The sequence below is a fragment of the Cheilinus undulatus genome, linkage group 5 (genome assembly GCF_018320785.1).
Source record: "Cheilinus undulatus linkage group 5, ASM1832078v1, whole genome shotgun sequence".
NCBI classification, from domain to species: Eukaryota; Metazoa; Chordata; class Actinopteri; order Labriformes; family Labridae; genus Cheilinus; species Cheilinus undulatus.
This window is the reverse complement of record NC_054869.1, coordinates 26,235,483-26,258,726: the sequence shown is the minus strand read 5'-3', so window position 1 is coordinate 26,258,726 and position 23,244 is coordinate 26,235,483. Positions and strand designations below refer to the sequence as shown.

Here is a 23,244-nt window from a genome sequence, read left to right as displayed (position 1 = left end):
TAAATAATAGAAACAAGACTATAAACAAAAACAGTAAGAAAGGCTTAATGCTGCTGTTTGCATTAACACCTGACACTCAAATGTTATCATTTCAACATAAATCCATGTGCACATTTTTAAACGGCTTTGCAGCCCAAAAACAAACTTTCACATATAAATTTGAATCTTGCCAGCATTAATGACTCGTGTCTTTATTCAGCTGTTAGGAATAAGCATTATAGAGTCCCTCTTCCTTTCCTTTCTTTTCTTTGTAATTTTTTTTGGACTGGTTTTCATGTGGGAAATAAACATTGGGTTAAGCTGTGTTGAAATGTCCGACCGTCTTGAATGCACCATGACAGCAGTGCGCGCGAAGCTGCGACTGTGTCACCTTTAAATGACGTTAGAAGACTCAGGTAGTGGGGAACGCTGCCACGGAGAAGAAGAAGACGCCAACTCGAACTCTACAGCAACCAAATTCCCACGGACTTGAATGAAACTAGTATTTGTTTTTGAGTTGTTACCCAACCGAACTAAAACTGAACTGGAAGCAAGCTTGGGCTCGCCGATTCACACCACGCTGGCAGGACGAACTAGGCCGGGGGCCCTGACGACAGTGGCGTGCAGGTGAGCTTACCCAGCTTGTGTTTCCATACTGAAAACCAGTCCTGTTTTCCTTCTTCTTTTCTTTAATATACTGGATGTTAGGGCTAGAGTTCTGACAGGGTTTACTTACCCGGGGTTTAGCCCGTAACACAGCACTTAAGAAGTTAAAGGGCTAATCATCAGCTGAAATTTGAAAAGCATAGATGGTTAATAAGGGTATAAAGGTATGTGTATTCGTACCATACTGATTCAGTACGGGCCTCTCGATACAGTACAGATATGTACCGAATGGATACATGTTAAACGAAGCTCATACACAGACGGAAAACCAGAGCGCAACTCACTGTCACACTGTCCTGGCAACCACATAGCCACAGCAAACGACAGCAACAGCCTGAATATTCCCAGATAAAAGTGTCCTGTTTAGGAACACTTTGTTTCCCAGTAAAACAGTGGACAAAGACAATGACAGTAGCGTCGTCCAGCGGATCAATCAAAGCGCTTGAAAAGGCTCCACTCAAACAAGATCATCACTGTAACGAGGAGGAACAACAAAAAGACCAACCAGCCAGTTATGAATTTCCCATGATTTAAGATCTTTTTATTATAACAATGGTGCTCTGGTTTCTTGAATCAAATTAATTCTACCTTCCACAGTCTGCCTCGGAGGAGGAGGAGAGAGAACTCCATCATGTCTACAACTGCACCATAGGTAAAGTAATCCTCAGATTTCCCACAGCTCTAACCTCTTTGTCTGCCAAGAAGGGCTGTGAAAAGTTTTCCCAAAATTTGTAGTAGGTCCCAGTGGTTTAAAAAGTAATCCAGTGCTGAAGTCCATGTTGAAATAGACAGGATAGATGCTTCGATAAGCAAGCTAACTTACAGTTGTATGATGATGTGTTCAAGTTGGCTGGGAAATTTTAGTGTTCTAAGCATGGCTTAGGGTACCGACCAGGTTGGCAGTAGGGTTGCCATGAGTCCCTGATCGTACTGTGGATGTGCCAAGGGCCTGAAAAAACTACCGGCAGTCTTCAGGCATATTACCAGAAGGTTTAAAGGCCCTGACAAAAGAGATGCCGTCAAGCTTGACGTTGGCTGCCACGTGAGCAACAACCCCTGGAGTACAAGTGTTTTGACATACCAAGCGCCCTCAACTTACGCACATGACTGTATATGTTTGAGTGTGCTGTAACAGCAGCATGCAGTTTTGGATAAAAAATTTGAGAAAGTAGACTGCTTACATTGGTTGCAAATGTCTTTCCTTTAACCTTTTCCCTACCACCGTAACAATGAGAAAATACTTATCAATATTCTCCCCTACATTTGAAATGATAGAATCATTCCTACTAACGTCTGATCCTATTATATTTTACAAATAAGGTGTGTTATCTTTGAATATCGCCAAAACTCGCAACAGAATAACAAAAAAGTGTCATGAATTTCAGAGAAATTACTTCAGAAAGTTGTTGCACACCCAGATCTCAAAAATCATTTTGAGATTAACATGAAAAATAAATGAATAAATAAATAAATAATGTCTCTTCAGTGTACTCATGCTTAGTTTATGGGAACACTTTCTCATAATTTGAGACTTTTTCTCCGGCAGTACTGGGAGTTTTGTCAGGTGTCCTCCTTGGCACACACCTCTCCAGGTCTCCTCCCAGTCTGTTGGGTAGTGTAGCTCAGAGTGGCAGAGACATGGGACAGGGTTCTGCAGCCTTGCAGTCAAAGGGGCGGCTTCCTGTCCTGCATTATTAATACCTGATGTTCACAGCTGACCTGGCGCTCACACCCCCCTCACTGGGCCATGACTGGGGGAGTGTGCTTGTGAATGCATTTTGCCCAGACAGAAATTAAACCAGTGCTACACTGCATCCAGTTTATTGCATCAAATGTCTTCCTTTTAAGGCACATTTCTAATGAATTGCTCAGTCCTTATCAGAGTCTCAATGGTCGGATGTGTAAGGTGCTATGCTAGCTAATATTAGCTGTTAGTTCTTTATGACAAGTTTCCAATTTACTCTTAATAATTAACTTCAGTTCAGCTAGAAATGGTGCTTCATTACTTCCTTAAATGAGGGCAGTTTGATCCAAATATGCAGCCATTGGAAAACCAGGAGTGTAATATAGATAATTTTGCTCTGAAAAGAAATAGAGCGCAGTGGGACCGAGCGATCCGTCACAAAGCCTTGTGAGAAAACTTCACTGACAGCCATATAATTAGCCTCTGTGAAGATCTCATACCATTTTATTGTGTCTTTATCTCCTCTTTCTAAACAGGGAGGGTGAAAAGAAGAAGAAAAAACAAGGGGGCTGCAAGGTTTCGGAGCAAATTATCCATGCTTATTTATTCAGACACGTCGCCTCATAGAGCAAGCAACCCCCTGGGTCTTCTCACAGGCCGAGTTAGCGCCAAATCACTTTGCTGCTTGGAAGGAGAGAAGAAAAACAGGGAGGAAGATGAGAGGAAGAAAAGGTAGTGTTTTCCAAGAATATGTGAGAAGAAGAGGGCAGAGGCGGCGGATATGAGAGGGGAGATTACAGTGAGGTCAGGGGGGGAGGTCGAGAGTGGGGAAAGGAGAGACAGGAAAGACTGTACACAAAGAAAATGACAAAAAGAAAAGAGTTTTTTTTAGAGGAAAGCGATCAGCAGCAGATCAGAGAGATAGTTAGCTCGAGCCTGCAGGGGAGGGAAGTTAGACGGAAAAGGCTGTGGGGAGGCAGCAGGGGAACGATGGAAACTAACAAGGGAGGAGAACTAGAGAGGAGGGGTGGAGAGCTGGGTGAGCGTCTCCCAGGGGTCTCAGGGGGGAGAGGAAGATGGATCTGAGAGTAAAGCCCCCCTGCAGTGAAACTCAACAGGGGGTCTGCTTTTTGTTTTGGAGAGAGAGAAAACCACCCTTGATAGAAGTGATAACAGAGGCTCATAGACTCCATATTTCAGTTGGAGGACGAGCTTTGTTCACAGAGATGGGGGGGCTCCTTCTAATTCGGTCACTTATCACCCACCCCCACACTGACACACATTTACACACACACACACACACACACACACACATCCCACATTCACAAATATAGACATACAATGTGTAAGCACCAGCTTTGTGGCATGCTTCCCATTGTGTAGCCTCTCAATCTGAATGTTTCAAAAATGTGCTGCAATCAATCTAAAATTTAAAAAATGGCTTTTTCAGGGAAGCAAATTTAATAAGGGGGTGCTGCAGCATTTTGAATCAAGTTTTCTGCTTGGGCTGAGGTGGAAAAGTTGGCATATCGAGACAAAATACCACAAAGACTATGTAATTAAAATGTGTGCTACACTTTAATGTAGGCTTGTCTAATGAATATACATTTATTTCATTGCAAATCAGCAGGAAGACTTTCTTTCTAATCCTTGAAAAGTGCCCTTAAACTGAGAAGTTATGAGGAGAAGACAAGGGTTGTTGGTTCGGTGCACTGTAAACCATGACAGCTGTCTAGACTCACATAAATCAAGTTAAATTTACTTGATAATCAAGTGAATGTAGGTTTATCTAGTAATGTTTAATTGCGGGGTGAAGGAAACCATTTTACTGTTGTTTCAAGCAGAGTCAACTTAAAGTAAACAAGTAAAGTCATCTAAGGGTGGACTGCCAGTTTGCTAATTCAAACCACTGTCCAACAGGTGACAGTAGCCAGGTTTTTGTCATCTCAGTTAAAATGTTTGACAATTATCCCTTAATCTGCAGAGTTTTCCCAGAAGGCAATTGGGGCATTAGAAACTTTTGCACCTTAAGTAAAGTTACTGACTTAGTCAGATAAGTCCCACCTGTGGGCAGCAATTAAAATATACCATGGATGACAAACTGAACACGGTGGAAGAGGACTTCCTGATTCAGTGTGGTTGTTTTTTTTCAGTTATCAACTCTTAAGCTGGAATAAGTGACAAACTATGAAAATTAAAGACTGTGATAGCATTAAGGGAAAACTGCAGTCAATGAAAAACATGTGTCTTAATGAAAAGTACTTAAACATGTTGTTATGAGTTGGAACAACGTAGTTCACGTAGTTCAACTGAAAAAAGCCCACATAAATGTAAGAGTAAAAATGGCTTAGTGTCTGCTACTGAAAAAATTCAGTTCTTTTAGTACTTATTTCTTATATAATCAGCTACCTCTAATGTTTTTAGTTTAATCAGGGATTGTAGTGTAGATAATTTATTTTAACTATAATTTACTTCCACAACTTAAAAATTTAGACGTGATCAGTTTCAACAAATATTTTGGGCCCATTTAACTTTGGTTTTACAGTGTAGTAGGTTGTGGATATTAAAAACAAGAGTGTCTGTTTTATTTTTATTGGAGTTGACAGTTATAACACGGTTTATTATGCAGGTCTCTGCATGTATCCTGTTAAACCAGACTTTGTTGTGTCAGGGAGTTGAATGTTGGTGACCACCAATAAATGAGTTTTTGGTTACCTGCATGCTTTTACTAGCAGAGGACATGCTTCAAATACTTAGGGAGACTTTCTCCTCTTGATTTCCCTCTGAAATATTTACATTTCATACCCAAATCTTAAGGTTTGTCATTTACAAGGTGTGTATGAATGATGAGAAAAAAACAGATCTCTGGATTCCACCAGACTTTTCCTTAACATGTGCACAAAAATGTTTGACAAGACAAAAATGTCTTTTTTTAACTGCAAGTATAGAAAAGTATGTTGTAAAAGTCTGACTACAAAACATGAGCTCAGTGGTACCAGCAGATGCTGTCTTGGTTGTGTATAGAATTAAGAGTTCAGAGACACATTTGAAAGTGAGGTTAAAGCACTAATTTTCTGCTCCAGGCTGTTAGAGCTTGTTTACATCCATATTTGATGAACAGAAAGACTGGTAGTCCCTCTTCCCCTGGAGGGTGTTATGAATAAAAGGGTTTTAGTCTCAGGATGTGGATGTAAACAGTGGAATGACTGCTCAAAGTCTGTATTTTAACCTTAGAGTCTTTGTTTAATTTCAAACAGAATGTGAAGAAGCAGAGAGGCCTGACAGAAGCGTCCTAACATTTTTAGGAGACTCTGCTGTATATTAATGTACACCCACAACCCCACCCCTCCACTCCCCTCTGCTCCGCCTCCTGAGGAGCAGTTTAATGTGGATCTGGAGCAGATTAGCAGGGAGGCTAAATTCTGTAATCGCTGTGATGGGCTTAAATCAAACTGAGTGGGGGTCTCTTCAAGGTTAAACTGATTGCTGTCGTTGTCTATTAGCTGTCAGTGTTCATTCAAGCGCCCAGCTTTGTTCTCAGCATCAGTTTTTGGCAAGATGTTCAGGGGGGATTGGGGGGCCGAAATTGTCTTGTATTTGATTCTCTATAAAAGAGGACAACAAAAAGTTAGCGTGTTTTCAACATTTGTGTTGAAAGTAGTTTTCAATTTTTTTCTTTGCTGTGCAGCAAGTTAAGTGTCATATTTCAAGATTCAGATGCTTTCATCTGAAATATTTGTAAAAATTTCGATCTCTATTATTAAAGGTGGACAAATATGGCTCCATTAAGCTACACCATAGCTGTGGCCTACACTGTCTTGAGCAAAACATACTTCTGCAGTACGCTATGTCCAGCACGACTGGACTTATGATATTGGATTTGGAGCTAATCAATACTCAGCAGTAGTTGATTATACTGCAATAATTGGAATGAAGCAAAGGGAAGAGATAAAATGTGTTGATGATTTATCAGCTGAGGCAGAGGAGAACCACTGAGAACCATGTGTGAGGAAATGTGCTTCCCATCTCACACCAGAGTTCACACAAAATTCCTCTAGACATTACTGGATACTGGAAGTCTTCTCTTGCTACCCATTGGACCAATCACAGGGCTTGTGGTCTGTGCAGTTAAATGTGTTGTTGCATCTTTTCCATCTCTTTGAGGAGATTCACATCGGGCTACATTCATAAGATACTGCACAGGATCAGGGCTTCACAGACCTACAGTGAATATTAAGTGGCCTGGAGAACATTTTTGAGGAAGCTCAGTGAGCAACAACCCCTGGAATGCAAGATGCCCTTTTTTACACATGTATGACACTGATGTGACACACGATCTCTCTCTCTTTCTCTCAGCAGGTTACATTACCTGCTGTTAAGCAGATCCAGGTCTGTCTCATCACTCATCACTTGCACCTCTTTACCACCCAGGCACGGGGGCATTTGTGCTGGAGGATTTTAGGAGGATGTTGTGTTTTTGTTAACCATGAGCATTAACACCTGAAAGTTAACAGCCCTACTAATGACTTAAGTTAAAAAAAAAAAAAAAAAAAAAACGACTAACAGTATGCTAACAGTAAAAAAAAAAACCTTGGCCTTCATTAAAACACTGTAACACAGCTAACAAAGCTAAAGATAACAAAGCTACAATAGCTACATATATGTAGGTAATGTAGCTAAAAGTGTTGTCCTGCATAACACACTTCAACGCAGCTAACATAGCTAAGGCTAAGGATAACAAAGCTCAAGATAACAAGGCTACAATAGCTACATATATGTAGGTAATGTAGCTAAAAGTGTTGTTCTCCATAACACACTTCAACGCAGCTAACATAGCTAAGGCTAAGGATAACAAAGCTCAAGATAACAATACTACAATAGCTACATATATGTAGGTAATGTAGCTGAAAACCTTGTCCTCCATACCACACTTCAACGCAGCTGACATAGCTAAGGCTAAAGCTAACAAAGCTACAATAGCTATAATTAAATAGATAATGTAGCTAAAGATTGAAGCTCATAATTACTATTACTACTGTCTTATTCATATAAAATAGCTACTAAGCTAGTAAAACTAAAGCTTACGAAAGTCTGTTAGCAACGTTATTCTTCATTTTCTAAAGCTCACTTAACTATGTTAGCTACACAGCTACATTGCGTATGTAGCTAATGTAGCTACATTACAATTAGCTACTCTTGCTGAGGCTCATGTTGCTGAAGCCAAAGCTAACAAAGCAACATTGGCTAACAAAGTAACGTTAACTACATAGCTAGCGTATCTATGTTACCATAAGATAAAGCTAATCAAGCTAAAGCAAGCCTGCTGTAATTCAAAAGCAGTTAGAAATGAAGAGTGCAAATAATATGTGGCATCTTTTCACTCGTGTAATGTCAAAATCAGAAGATGTTTCTGTTTTGTTACTCTAGTGCTGTTTGTGTCAGTTGTTTGTAACTTATTCATGATACAGGGGAACGGCAGCACAAGGAGGGAAGACAGCAAAAGAGAAGGTTATAAAGCAGAGAATGAAGGAGGGGGATCGGTACACAGAAAATGGGAGAGAGAGGAAGAAAATGAAATATTTTCTCCTTCAGAGGTGATCAGAAGAAGGAGAAATAAAAATACAGCAGAGGAGAAAAGAGAGGAAAGAGCAGAGGGGTGTTTCCCTGAGGTAGTGATGTGTTTGTGTGTGAACTACTCTCTCTCTCTCCCCTCCTCTCTCTCTCTCTCTCTCTCTCTCTCTCACACTCCCTCTCCCTCAGTCACTCAGTCAGTCGCTACAGCACGCTCACCGGGGTCGACAGCACAAAGCAGAGTCGCTCAGACAGACACACACCACCATACATGCACAGAGACGAGACACACACCTCCTCAGTGACGCCAGGGGAGCTGAGGCAAAACTGACGAGAGAGGAGGAAGGGAAGGACAAGAGACCTGCAAGAACAGGAAGAAGAAGAAAGTTGCAGATTTAAGAAAATAAAGGAACATTTGCGGAAACATCAGCCAGGTAAGACTACTTCTGCATCTGTTTTTTGGTTTCCTTCCTCTTCAGTATCAGTGAGCAGGGTTAACATCATCCATCCTCACTTGTTCCTGAGGGGTTTTCTTTGCATCTTACCTGTGAGTACAGGTGAAAGATGTAAAGGCATTTCTTGTGATGATTCCAGGTCCCAAATGTTGACATGCGGGGGAAGAACCTGGAAAAAGTTTCAGTAATCTGTTTGGAAGAAGTTGCTGTGATCCTTATTTTTTGTGCATTCAGACAGTGCAGAGTCTGCTTATACTTTTATAAAGAGTGATAATAAAGTGCTCCCAGACATCTCAGAGACTTAATTCAAAGAGTTGAAGGGACTCATGCTGAGAGCTTTGTTGATATCCTGAGGTCTAAGACGTACAAAAGCTCCTGATCACAGAGCGTTACTCTGGCTCATACAAAAAATACAGTGTTAAAGTGAAAGGTTAAAATGACTTTTCGCCTTGATGATAATGTAGCGTTTTTTCCCTGGTTTGGTGTAGTAATTATGACTCTGTTTCACTGGTGTTCAACTTGGAAGTTGGGATATTTGGTCAACAAAACCATAGACTTTGCTGGAGGAAGATGTAGTTATTCTTATCTTTTTAAGGATAATCGTGACCAAAATTCTCCCTAGTACCAAATGATGATTACTCTAACAATTGAAGCTCTTCCTCTGGTGTCATCTCAAAAAATAGTAAAAGGATTTCTAGATTAGGAAGTCTTATGTGTTAACATGAATTGCATTTAAACTGACTTTTATTTCCATCAAAATGTGAGTAGAAATTAATGATAATTATTCCTCATGTTAAACACAGAAACTCTCCAGAAAGTCTGGCAATGATGTACAAAGAGCAACAAAGACTCCTCAGGCTGGTGGATTGTTCAGAAAAACAAAAAACTCTCACAAATGTGTCAAGTCTTTAGTATGGTTTAAAAGTTTGCACTGATTTATCTACTTTTCATCAAATTCCTGATTCAAGTCAGGCATAAAATGAGTTAATGTATGACTACAATATTTTACCTATAACAATAACTATCATCTTTTTATTGGACCTGCTCAAGTAGTTTGGTATCCGTAACTAAAAGGTGTAACTTGTTTTACGTTTGTCGTTGTAACTTGATGAACATGATAGTTACTGATTTTAACCCAAACCACAATCTTCTTTTCTTTCTGGTGTCTAAACCTACTAAGATAGTCTTTTGTCACGCAAGCACCATAGACCTTTGTATTCTATTACATGTAGGCTAAGTGATTTTTCTTCAACTTGGATATACTGGTGCCAAAACATAAGGTTTTCATGTAATGTTAATTTGTGGATTTACTAACATCATGAATATTCACTAAAATCCACAATCTTTTGTCTTTCCTAACCCTAGTCACCAGTTGTGCTGCCTGAACCTAATACACAAGTTTATAGTCTGCGTTTCTCATGCACATTTCATCAAGTATCACATGTGTCCGTTTGTAAAAATGTAAGTCTGTTAACCCCAGAGGTATTTTTACTCAGCTAATGGTGCCTAAACATCGTCAGATTGTTTTGTCTTGATTCTTAAATAACACACAGTGCCTGTAAAAAAGTTTTCACTCCCTTGGATGTTATATACTTTTTTTAATTTCATAAATTAGTCATGGTCAACATAATTTTTTTTTTTTTACAAAAAAATGGAAAAATAACTCTTTAACACCAAAGTAAAAACAGATTTCTACAAAGTAATGTCAACTAAAGAAAAATATGTGATTTAAAATAAGTGATTAGATAAATATTCACCCTCTTCTAGTCAGTATTTAGTAGATCTGCAATCACAGCACTGAGTCTGTGTGGATAGGTTTCAGTCAGGCTTGCACATCCAGACAGTGCAATTTTTCTCCATTCTTCTTTGCAAAACCACTCAAGCTGTGTCACATTGCATGGGGATTGGGCATAAACAGCCCCTTTCAAGCCCAGCCACAAATCCTCTATTAGACTGAGGTCTACACTTTGACTTGGTCACTCTAAAACATTCACCTTGTTGTCTTTAAACCATTCCTGAGTAGCTTTTTCTGTGTGCTCTGGGTCATTGTCCTGCTGGAAAAAAAATCTTCCCCATAGTTCTCCAGAAATTTTCCCATATTTTGCTGCATTCATTTTACCTTCTACCTTTACAAGCCTTCCAGGGCCGGCAGCCGAGACGCATCCCCACAGCATGATGCTGCCATCACAATGCTTCAAGGTGGGGATGGTGTGTTTGTGGTGATGTGCAGTGTTTGGTGTCCATTCTGGTCTTCTGCACCATTCTGGTCTCATCAGACCAAAAAAATTTCTCCCACTTGACCACAGAGTCACCCACATGCCTTTTGGTGAACTGTAGTTGAGTGTTCTTCAACAGTAGCTTTCTCTTTGACTCTCATAAAGCTTTGACTGGTGAAGAATCCAGGCAACAGTTGCTGTTTGGAGAGTCTCTCCCATCTCAGCTGTTGAAGCCTGTAACTCCTTCAGAGTAGTCATAGGTGTCTTGGCGGCCACTCTCACTAGTCTCCTTCCTGCACAGTTGCTCAGTTTGTGAGGGCGGCCTGATCTAGGCAGATATATATATGTGCCATATTCCTTCCATTTCTAACTGAACTCTGGGAGACTGAAATAGTTATACACTGAATTTCTCAGTTGGACAGACATACACAGATAATTTGTTTGGAGACTTGATTTACTTGTACAGTTATACACCTCAGTTGGACCACACTGGACTGGGCATTCTGTGCTTTCCAGGGGAGGCTTTGACCAGCAGCTTTAACATTAAGAGCTGCATTGAAGTTTGTGTATTTAACATATGGGTTTCATTTTTTTGTAAACAACTGGTTGCTGATTGCAAGCTCAACAGGAAGAGTGTCTGCTGATGTCTCTCATTACATCTTGTAGGAAAAATCAATAATTCTGCAAATATTTTATCTTCAAGTATTAACCAAACTGTGAACAGTAACATGACAGGTAAAACAAAGCTGCACCACTCATCATGACACTCCTTCATGACTAATTGGTAAAGGAAGTGCAACAATACCTCCTCTCTGTCCACTGTGGAGCGTCTGAGGTGCCCAAACACGCCGTAAAAAGATGGAACAAGCTGAACAGATCCAGGTCAGAGAGGCTGCAGGGGGACGGGCTGCTGTGTTTTTGACCTTCAGCTTGTTTCTAAAGAGCTGATGTGAGCACAGGAGGAGGAGGAGAGAGAGAGAGACGGAGAGAGTAATGGGATGAATGGAGTCATTGTCTGCGGTGTGTGTGTGTGCGTGTGCTTAAAATGGGGGGCGTTTTTTGTGTGTCTCAAAACAAACTGTGAGCAATCAGTGTCATGTGAGAGGTTAATGTTACACTGAGATGTGGCACGCCTTGTCAACAGAGATTCTATTGTAATCTTAAATAAATAGTATTTCACCAAGTTCAGTTTGTGATACATAAATATATGAATCATTACAGGTCACTTTGATTGGATTAGATGATAGGATGTAAGAATTTGTAAGGATTTGGTACCATAGAATAGTATCAAAACACTTGTATCTCTGGTTTCAGCTTTATTAGTAAATTCCTCAAACCCTTACACCTCTGAATCAAGGAGAATTATAAGTTGTCAGAAATATTTTTGACTAATTCCTGATTCTCCAGGTTCTTTAATTGCGAAATGTCTAACTTTGAGTCTTAAACAGGGGCATCAGTTCTGCATTTCCATCAAGCAATCCCATTTGGTTTGAGTGTTGTTTTTGTTCTGTATTTCAAACAGTAACGTGGTAAAGTTCCAATAAATTGACACTACGCTAAAGCTATATCCGAGGTAATCACGGCAGTAGAGGCATCCATTGCAAACAGCTTTCAGTACAACTAAACCCTGCTAGTTACAGCTTCGTTCTTCTGATTGGTCTGAACAGTGTTCGGTTCAGCACAAACCGTTATAGATTGTAGTTGTAGATTGGAGCTTTTCCAGATAGATTTGCCTGATGACAGAGAGGGAGTCTGGCAAACCCATCTGCTTTGCAAGGTCACAACCCCTCGGCCTTCAGAGACTTTCTGTTCTTGAACAACTGTATTTCTTTTTTTATCAACCAAAGCATTAATAACTGTAATTAGGCTCTGCCATCCAGAGGCTGGTAGAGCCTTGGTTTTTTATAATGGTAGAGAGGGTGTTATAGGATGGAGCCCCCCATGTGGGCATAATGTGTACTGCAGACATAAATGTCACATTAAATATCGTAGCAAAGAAATTCTGAAAACTCATTTGACGACCCAAGAAAATCTCTTGCGACCTAAACATGGGTCCTGACCCAGACTTTTGGAATGAGTGTGCTTGATGATTTTAAGCATGATTTGGAACCTGATTGGTCCGCCTGTACAATCAGGAGGCATGACCCAAATCAAGGTTTGTGACAATTATTTCACAGAAATTCCTCAAGTGTGGGGTCTCAATATGATAATTGTACTGGGTTGGAGCCTCCCTGATCTCAAATCATAAATATCAGACATGCTTGATATTAACAATTTCAGGTCCGGTAAATCTGCAACAGCCAATGAGAGGAAGCAGACCAGGAAACATCATCAACCACATGTTGGGGGCTTTAAAAGCACACAAACGGCCTCTGAATTCACATTTAAACAAAGACACTGAACTGTCTAGTGTGTTGGACAAAAGACTATGTTTAAAGAAGGCTGAAACTGTCCTTTTGTCTGTGGACTCCCATGTTTGTAACCCTCTGAGTCCTTAGCTATTTTTAGCCATTTTGTCTCACATGAACTTTTTGTCTTAAACAGCTTGTAGAACATCAACCCTGTGGTGCACAGTCAAGCTCTAAACATCCTTTACTTCAGGACAACCTGAGCTTTAAAAATATGTGTGCTGTAGTGATGTTATTCAGATAAAAAAAAAATGGGGGAAATTAAAACAAAAGAAAAAGCTTAACAAAAATTAAAACTGAAAAATTTTTATGTGTGACACAAACAATAATGATTAAAAGGTTTTTTTTTTGTTTTTTTTTTACATAAACTTAATTTTCAATCTTTTGGGGACCAACAAGTAAAAAATGATCATTCTGTCACAAAAAGTCTTCAAAATATTCACATATTTATGAAATAAAAGTCCTTGCGTTCCCTTGAATTGGCTCTGTGTGTACCATTATTCAAAGTTGTTCCTGTCTGCAGTGGCACAGAGGGTTACGTCACAGCCTCTCTGTGTCTCTTTTTCTCCATTATAAGATATTCAGGCTGTTTCTGGCATGATCTCAGAGTAAAGACAGGCATAGTTTAGCAATGTTTCGTGATGATAAAAACAGTCCATTGGTTGTCACAGCTCATATGACAGAACAATAGGCAGATAGCATCAGCCCCTAGAGGCAGAAACCATTGAAAATTTGATTTAAAAAGGATAAAAAGATGTTCAATATCAGAGTAACAGATGTTGATTTAATCTTTAAAGATCCTGGAAGATCACCCAAGTTCTAGGCCTGCTAGAAAAGCCACAAAGACATGGCAAGTATCATTACAATGGCAAAACAGCTAGCTTCTAGAGCAAAAAAAGTAAGTGGCTATGATATATGGTTCAAAAGTTATTGACTTTAAATAACATTTGTCTTTTTGTCATATACAACAATTTTGGTCATGGTAGCTGGCTTTATTAGATCTATCTCTGGCCTCCAAAGAATCATACTTTCACAAGTTGTTATCTGGTCCCTTTTCCATACAAAAACAACAAGAAAATCTCAATTAGGATATTTATTTCAAAACAGTCTATAAGTAAAAATGTATCTCAAAAGTGGGGAAACATGAATGTTATTTTGAAAATCCTTAGAAAGCTTCTGAAATCCTTCCAAACATCCACACAGGAATTCTGATATCCGAAAAGTGACGTTACACTGCACACCAGTGTTCTGTGACATTCCCTTTTCAGGCAATAACTAAAAATGTTTTTCCAAAAATAGTCAGAATTTATATTTTGATTATTTTTGGCTCTGTGAAATGTAATTCAAAAAATGCTGTTTGAGAGTCTCCAGAGAAAAATCAAACAATGTCTCATGCATGCATCTGTCTTCTTGTTACAAATTTAAAGAGTGTATTTGACCTAGAGGACACTTAAGAAGAGTTAAAGCGCTCCACAAAGACTGAAGCAAAAGAGAATCCCAAACCGCCAAAGCAATTAAACAGAGAGACAGCAAACTAGTCAATCAATTACAAAGTGATTAGACATAAAACCTCGTCAATAAAACGCAGACAAGTAAAACAACAGCAATAAACGTCTCACCTTCACCTATGTTAATGCTTATCCAGGGCTTCTTTCCCCCCTCAAACTGTTTCTTGCTTACTTCCACAATGTAATCAGTTTAATTTACCCCAAAACAGATTAAGATTACATAGGCAGCCTACCAGCTTTAGATCTATGTTAAGACAAAACCCTTAATTCTGCAGAAAGCTGGCATCCAGGAGCTGTGCAGAAAAAGGTACATTAAAAACTCTACATTTAAGAAAAACAAGAGTGATAGCGACAGAGTGGGATGCAAGTAGGGGAAAAACTCAGTGACAATGGAGAATTAGGGATGAAGTTGGATGCCAGACAGCATTAACAAGAGCAATCAAGATCTGAGGTTAGATTATTTCTTAAATTAGGAACGTACTACAGTTGGAGAGTGACATAAGAGTCAGATAATGACACTGACAAGGACACTGTGTGAGAGATGAGGAGGTTTGATGTGTGAGTGAGTGTGCATTCAGGGTTTCTGCCACCTCAGTAGCAGGGTGGGTAGTACATTATGGCTGTTTGGGCACATTAAGGGGCATTAGCTGGAGGAGCAGCTTTGAATTATGCATGGGCTTTATTTATGAGCAGAGTGCATATATCCTCTGAAGCGCACTGATCAGGCGCATGCAGAAACATACAGAAAATCCTGTCTTATTACCCTCAAAATGGAAAAGTTTGGCAATTGGCTACTTGCATTAGCATTTGGGGAGGGGGTGAATTTGTGTGTGAGCAGATAAGTGTGTGACTGCAGCAGTCTTCAAACATGCACCCCTGAACATTTTTTGAAAATTTCAGGGGTGCATGTTTTGGACAATAAGTCCCTCATTGTGATATTCTCCCATCAGCCAGTAAGAAAAGTCGTAATTTATAAAAGATGATGCAGAAATCCAAGATGGCAGTCAAAGAAACACAGTCCATCACCATGACGACAGATTTTTTGCTGTGATGTCAGCATTATGTGTGACTGGACTTTCATGGTATCTGTGAACAAGAGGAAGTAATTATTACATGTAAAAAGGTAATTTTGGAAATTGCATTTTTCTGTGTGTTTTGGCCATTCTTGCACACATAACCGGGGTTTGAGGTCACTGAAAATACACTTTTTGGAAAGGTCCGTTGTGTAGACAGGGAAAATGTACCTCCATTTTCCACATATAACGACTGTGCCACTGGCAAATGGTACTGGGGAGCATATTGTTCCCTCTGTAGTCAATAAGCAGTTCCACTGCACAAACTCTGGTCCAGCTATGGCAAGTTCCTGAAGTGCTACCACTCTGCTCCATGACACGCTGCGAACTTTTCTCTGTGCTGGTTGCTGCCAAATCACTTCATTCTGCATAGAGCAGATCCATCCAAACAGCCAGAAAAACATGCAGAGTATATGGTCAACTTAAAAATTCAACACAAGGCACAGACTACCTATTGTAAATAATCACCATATCAATATTACGTATCAACTTTCAGCATAGCTAGAGGTCGTTGGTAGGTCAGTGGGTCACAGAGCTACAACTGCACGACTGATGAGGAAAAGTTAACTTTTGAGCTGAAAAACCACAGAATTTAACATGAAACTACAGATTTGTTGTAGCAAACACTATCCTTTTAACTACATAATCTACTCACCCATGACTGAAGCAACAAAATCATGGAATCATGCCGGAATGAAGGGCAAAAAGGCAAAATAATCTGACGTTAACATACTATCCTGCATGAACCAGCATCATTTCTGCCCTCTTGTCTCAAGCTGCTCAGGGTTGCACTGAGTTGCGCAGTGCTGTGGACAAACTTCCAGTATGCGAGGTCGTTCGTCATCAGTTGGGGAAAAACCGTGATGCTGCAGACCGTGGTGCAGCCGGTGTATGTGGAAACTATGGGTTTGTTTTGGTGCACCGGTTTCTTTTTTGTTTAATGTAACCGGTGTGCATTGTTAACACTTTTGCTTACTTAGCAATGCTGGATGCCAAACCTTTATCATTTGGGTTCCAATGTTGCATCTCATCCCCAACATTTTATGAAAATTTTGTATGAAAGCATCATAACTGTATCTATGAGTATCCTTAGATGCAGATATAAAAAAGAGACATGGCAGGGGGCCCTGATCTTTGCAGATCAGTCCTCATTTCTGAAAGTGCAGCCAATGAGCCTATTCTCACACTCACTCTCTCAAATGATAACCGGCACAAACTCCTACAATGCAGTGACTCAAAAAATCCACTTCTAACAAGCACTGCTTTTCTGATTGCCCCCTCTTAGAAAGTTAATGATGGCATACTGAGTTTTGCTGTCTCACCTCTTTTTGCCATTTTATTTTGTTCCAAGATAATATTTCCTTGGTGTAAACTGTCACAGAATAACTGCAAGCATGAGAAGCAAAAGTTTAGTCTGATTCATCATCAGCAGGAGTTTAGAGATGATTTAAGGTGAACTGAAGATGCTGTACTAGGTGATTATGAGGAGTTTTACAACCACTGTTTTAAAAACATGAAGTCTTATGAAAGAGGTCATGACAAAAAAAGTTGTTGGAGTAAGTTCATTAAATGTGCCTAAACCTTTAAAAAAAGTGGTATGCTCCTTTAATGTAGTTTTATGTTAAGATACAGATGTGTTTAAAGACCCAGAGCGAGAAAGGGCTTAGTGTTAACTGTGTTTGTGAAACCTCCAGTTAGAGATCAGCCTGTCAGCCGCCCACTCTGTCAGGTTGAAAGTTCACAGTGATACACAAACATGCATGCACAAAAACATATCCCCAGTTACACACAAATGCAGATGTTGTTCGTGCTGTTGCACCACAGAAGTTCGGATGGACATGAACTCATCAAGTCAAAATCAACCGCATATACACAAACACATCAGGTTTTGTTGTCATTGTCCAACTGTTTCTCTGGCTCAGACCTGCTGACCCTCCAACTTTGATTATATTCACAATGTAATCAAAGTACAACTGAAATGTTTTTTGTTCTTTTTTTTTCTTAAATAAACTGGTCTATAAATCCATGGTTTGTTCACAGTTCTGTCCTTCATGTAACTTTGTCATTAGCAAATCCATTTCAGAAAGTCTGGACAGTAAAATGTCACATGACACACAACTTCTGCAAACACAGATGTTACCAACTTCTGGAGCTGCTTCGAAATTAAATCATGCCGGTCAGATTTCTAGATATCTTGGTCCAGATGCACAATAATTCAATTCTTATTCGCCTTATTTCTGACTTGCACCGCGACAGCTATCTAAATGATGAAACTGAGAGCCACTGAAGTAAGCTGCTCCACCAGCTGAGTTCCTTTGTTATTCTAAGCCTACACTAAATGACTTGTCAGCATTTGCCACTTGACGAGGAGACAGGATTGAATTCTTATGTGCATGTCTCTTATGTGTTTGATCTGCAAGATTTCTTCTGGGTTTACCAAGTTACCAAAGTTTTAACTGTGTCATCTTACCGGATTTCATATTTCAGTCAGAGATTGCTTTATTCAGGATTTGTTTACACAGAAATGATCTACTGACAACAGAATCTTCTTTTGTAGAAAGTCTGGCTTTGCAATAAAACAAAACACAAATGTTCACATGCACCAACCAGGCTCAACATTATGAACACTGACAGGTGAAGTAAATAACACTAATTATCTCTTCATCTTAGTGGATGTGATATATTAGGCATCAAAGTTAATGTGTTAGAAGCAGGACAAATGGGCAAGTGTAAGGATTTGAGCGAGCTTGACAAGGGCCAAAAATTGTGATGGCTGGACAACTGGGTCAGAGCAGCTCCAAAACTGCAGCTCTTGTGGGGTGTTCCCAGTCTGCAGTGGTCATTTATCAAAAGTGGTCCAAGGAAGGAACAGCGGTGAACTGGTGACAGTGTCATGGGTGGCCAAGGCTCATCAATGCACATGGGGAGTGATGACTGGCCCAAGGCCAGGCTGGTGCAACCAACTGACAAGCTACTGATAGCTGCAGACCAGTCAGGGTGCCCGTTCCCACCCTTGTCAACCACTGAAAGCACCAGTGATGTGCATGAGAGCATCAGAACTGGACCATGGAGCTATGGATAAGGTGGCCTGGTCTGGTTATACAGGTTTTTTTTTACATCATGTACTGTTTTTCAACCACCTGAACCTCATTGTTGTGGTAACAGAAAGCCAAAATGCTGATTTTGGATGAAATCCTCAGTGTGTAAATATGGCCTCAGTGTTTAACTCTTTTAGGCCTGACCACTGAGGTCACAAGGACCCCTTTATCTCCTGCTCCTTTTGTTTTTGTGAATAGAAGACTGCTTTGGATATTCTGGCTCTTGGAAAGCATCATGTGGTTGCTCAAACAACAAATTAGCAGGGGTTGACTATGCATTTTGGACACTGGCATACTAAGCTACTGCACTTCAGGGCACAGATCTGCACTATGCCTTAACAACACGTCTTCAGTGACGACCTGATATCGGAGCTCACTTTCCCACCTCCGATGCAAACAACACCCAATGCATCATTTCCGTGGATCTCCTACCAGGAGTTGGTGGGAGTTGGGATGCATTGTTTGCAGACTAATAGGATCTTAAAGCTGACTCCTGTTGTGAGTGATGGGAGCCAGCTTCCATTTGAGAGATGCTTTCCTGTTTTCTATTTTTTCTTAAGAAAAAGGCAAAACGGTTTGAAGTGAAGAGCCGTTTGGTAACCAAAAGTTAGATTACTGTGCTGAGTCAAAAATCCAGATTTCCCATCATTCTGTGCTGGTCTTGCCAGACATACATAAAGCTATGCTTTTGTTTACAAGTGTAATATTGTAGATCATGCCAGTTGATCATTCTTTAATGAGCGCCAGTAAACATGTCGACACAAGCAAATCAGTCAAGATGAAGGCGCCCCAGACCACCTCTGTATGCAGATTGGATATCAAGCCATTTTCAGATGCATCCACATGTGGCTTTAAAGATTACCACACAGTATCCAAATGCTCAAAACAGATATTGATCCCCGGTTATGCAGTGTGTAAAAAAGTCACCAACTTTTGACATGATAATTTGGTGTTTTACTGCCATTTATAAGTTGCTTCATTGTTTTGAAGAGCAGATGTCTTCTTCAGCTTCTGTCCTATAAAAACTTTTTTAATGCTGAATATGTTTAGAGATTTTTTAAAGTTCAAAACCTGTTGAAACTTGTGCTCTGATTCATTTGGAAAAGAGAGATATTAAAGGGAAAAGTGAAGGATGTTCTTGAGGTCTTCATGACGGATGACAGCTTTACGAGAGTGCTGTACTTTTTTACTAAATGTATTTTACACGCCGACAAGAACAAACTAGAATAAGGGCACTATTTGGGATTACTTTTGGAGCTTCGTACGCCTTTATTCAAAGGAAAGGACAGTTGATAGAGACAGAAATGCTGCAGTGGGACACACATTTTAACCAGAAAGCCAAACCAGTGCCAAAATATTTGGAGCACTCTAAAATTTCCCTTTTTATTGAATGTATAATGTGGTTAATTATTTAATAATCAAGCAGCATTGTAATAAAATCCCTTTATCTATATGGCTTTTATGATATGCAGCAAAGCATCTTCTCATGTCTGAAACACAAGTCTATTTTTTGGTCATTTTTGCCATGATAAAGAGCTGTTACAAACCATATCAACCTTCAAACTCTCATCTTTCAAACTCTTGTTTCATCATCCTGATTCACCTCCAGCGTAACCCCACCTTCTGGTATTCTGCCAATTAAAATCAATCAAGCCAATCTCCTTTATCGACTTGCTCTGTACTGTAACAAAGTCCTTACACAAGACTCCTGGCCCCCCTCCCAAAGTTAGAGACAAATAAATCAGAGCAAGGATGGGACGGAGGATGTGGGGGGGTGGGCTCTGATTTAGATTTTTGAATGACCTTGATGGATTCCAGTTTGCAGGATGAAGCTGGGTGGTCAAATGAGTGTGCGAGGTTAGTGATGGCTCTCATTAATTCCTTGTGTGTGCGTGTGTCAGTGTTGTGGCGTGACAGGAAGGAAGGAGGTGGCGTGTGGGGGTTAAGTAGGGAGGCAATAAAGCCATTTAAGAGTCATAAAGTGCTTGGTCAATCAAAACCGCCCCCTACCAGGCACCTCATGTCATCAATTGTGCGCGTGTGTGTTAATGTGATGCTGTGATTACGAGTGTTTTCATGTCCATCAGTGACTGCTAATGTGATGCTGAGTCTTCAGTTGTTCTAATGCTTTAATAAAGAGACCATTTGTGCATTTGAGTTTTTGCATGTGCATGGGAAATATTTTATGCATGTGTTTGTGTTAATGTAAAAAAAGGAAGACAGAGCAAGTGCATATGAGTGTTATGTGTATGCAGTGAAATTAGTCTGTACATCCATGTGAGTGTGTGATTGTGTATGCTTGTGCGTGTCATTGTGCTTGCGTGTGCCTGTGTGAGCATGCTGGGCCAGTCTGGAGAGTCAGTGGGCTACTGTGCTCAAAGAGAGAAAAGAAAGAGAGAAAGGATTCACCACCAGTGGAGCTCAGTGAAAATAGCCACAGAACAGATGCCATGATTAGAGTGTAATTTGTTGGGCTACGCCACAATGTGTCTGTGAATGTGTGTCCATTTTGTTTTTGTGTGAAAACACACACGCATGCATTTGCAGCTAAGTTGCTGTGAGTCAGAATTTCCGCCCAATTTGTGGTCACTGCATGACTCTATCTGTTAAGCTTCCTGTTGGACTTGTAGAAACAAGACGAATCGAAGAACCCAAAGTGTGCCAGTTCAGCTTTGCACAGCAGCACGTTATCTCTGCTATATCCAACAGCTTATACACGCCCTAATGATCAGGAAGAGAAGCGAAGAAGTTTTTTCCTTTATACAAACTTTAATGGTGTTCTTGAAAACATATTTTCCAGGGCCTAAAGATGCAGAAAAACACCAAGACGATGCTAAATATTTTCAAAACATACTGTTTGTGCTGTGTGTGCAACAACTTAAAACATGCATTTCTTTGTTTATACTCTAATTTGCAGAGCCCCCTTGAATGTTTTACCCCTTTATTGATTTTAAAAATCAGTCATAGTCAATTTGATTTGGCTTTTTGACTACAAAAAAAAAAGAAAGAAAATAGAACAAAACCTCTTTACAAAACAGATTTCAACAAAGTAATGTCAATTAAGTTAAAAAATGTAATGTAAAATAAGTGACTTCATAAATATTTACCCCCTTCATGTCATTATTTAGATGTACCTTTGGCTGCAGTCACAGCGCTGAGTCTGTGTGGATAGGTCTTAATCAGGCTTGCACATCTGGACAATGCAGTACTCCATTCTTCTTTGCAAAGAGGCTCAAGCTCTGTCAGGTTGCCTCAGTGATCAGACTTGTACAGCCCTTTTCAAGTCCAGCCACAAATTCTCTATTGGATGGAGGACTGGGCTTTGACTTGGCCACTCCAGAACATTCACCTTGTTGTCTATAAAACCATTTCTGTATAGCTTTTGCTTTGGGTCATTGTCTTTCTGGAAAATAAATGTTCTTCCAAGCAGACTGAAAAAGGCTGTCCTCCAGGGTTTTGCCATATTTTGCTCCATTCATTTCACTCTCTACCTAAGCCTTCCAGGGTCAGCTGCCAAGAAGCATTCCCACAGCATGATGCTGCCACCACCATGCTTCACAGCGGGGATGGTGAAAAAAATGTGTGTCCATCCCCTAGCCTTTTCCTTTAAATAAACCTTTTTTTTTTTAGGTTCTTGGAGTGTTCTTTTATCTTCATGGTGTAATGGTAGCCAGAAATACTGAATAACTAGTGACTGGGCCTTCCAGACACAGGTGACTTTATGCTACAATCACCTAAGAACCCTTTTACAGTGTATACAAAACATGTTTGTGATCTTAATTACCTAATTAACCTGGCTGGTTTGACTGAATGGTGGGAATTTTGTAGCTGTTTGCCAGAAGGCCACCTCTCTTTTCCTGGTACATGGTTGACCAAAAGTAAGTTTGCCACAGAATATCTATCATAGTACCGCCATTGTTTTGCGTCAAAACTCCACTTCAGAAATTGTGGCTGACATCAGCAAGGCTACATCCATGTTTAATATAGTCTATGAGTTTTAACAGGTTAGTTTGCTCTTAAGAAATAAAATCAAGTATAGCATGGAAATGTAGATAATAGTGCACATTTGGAAAAAATCAAATATTCATTTAGGCATTTTTTTCAGATTTAACCGGAATGCGGCACCATGCAGCAGGCTGACAGCTCTTACATTTCTATGCATGAAGCTGAGCAATAACACCATTAGCACTCTGATGTTTACTTGTTTCTGTCTCACTCATATGGGATGCTGAAATCTAGCAGAATATTCAGATAGAAAACCAGCTTTGTTACATCTCATCTCATCTTCTCGTGTCTGCACATGTGAAAACACAAAACCACACATAAGAACTATGTCTTCTTGGAGGAAAGAAGCTGATCTCTAGACATTTTTAGAGTTGAAACAACAAAACTTGTGTTCCTTACAAAGATCTTTCCCATTGAGGCTTAAAAAGCTCAAATATCCCTGCTAGCCAGGGGATCTGTCTCTTGGCACAACTGTGTAGAGACACCAATCAGACTAATCGCTCATTTTGGCCCAAAAAAACCCCACCAGCAGCCGGCTTGCTTTATTATCATCGCTGTAGGGCACCGTTTGGCCATAACAA

At 40.0% G+C, this 23,244-nt stretch overlaps 1 protein-coding gene across 1 annotated transcript in view; it reads left to right on the top strand.

Annotated features, from left to right (window-relative positions):
• The first annotated feature begins 440 nt into the window (after positions 1-440).
• The window catches only part of hs3st1l2 (heparan sulfate (glucosamine) 3-O-sulfotransferase 1-like 2), a 47,190-nt gene continuing 24,386 nt past the window's right edge, over positions 441-23,244 (top strand). Inside the window, exons 1-4 of the mRNA XM_041788057.1 lie at positions 441-606; positions 1,243-1,297; positions 6,689-6,718; positions 8,090-8,334. The gene's annotated coding sequence lies outside the window, so the exon portion shown is untranslated. The remainder of the gene's footprint in view (positions 607-1,242; positions 1,298-6,688; positions 6,719-8,089; positions 8,335-23,244) is intronic.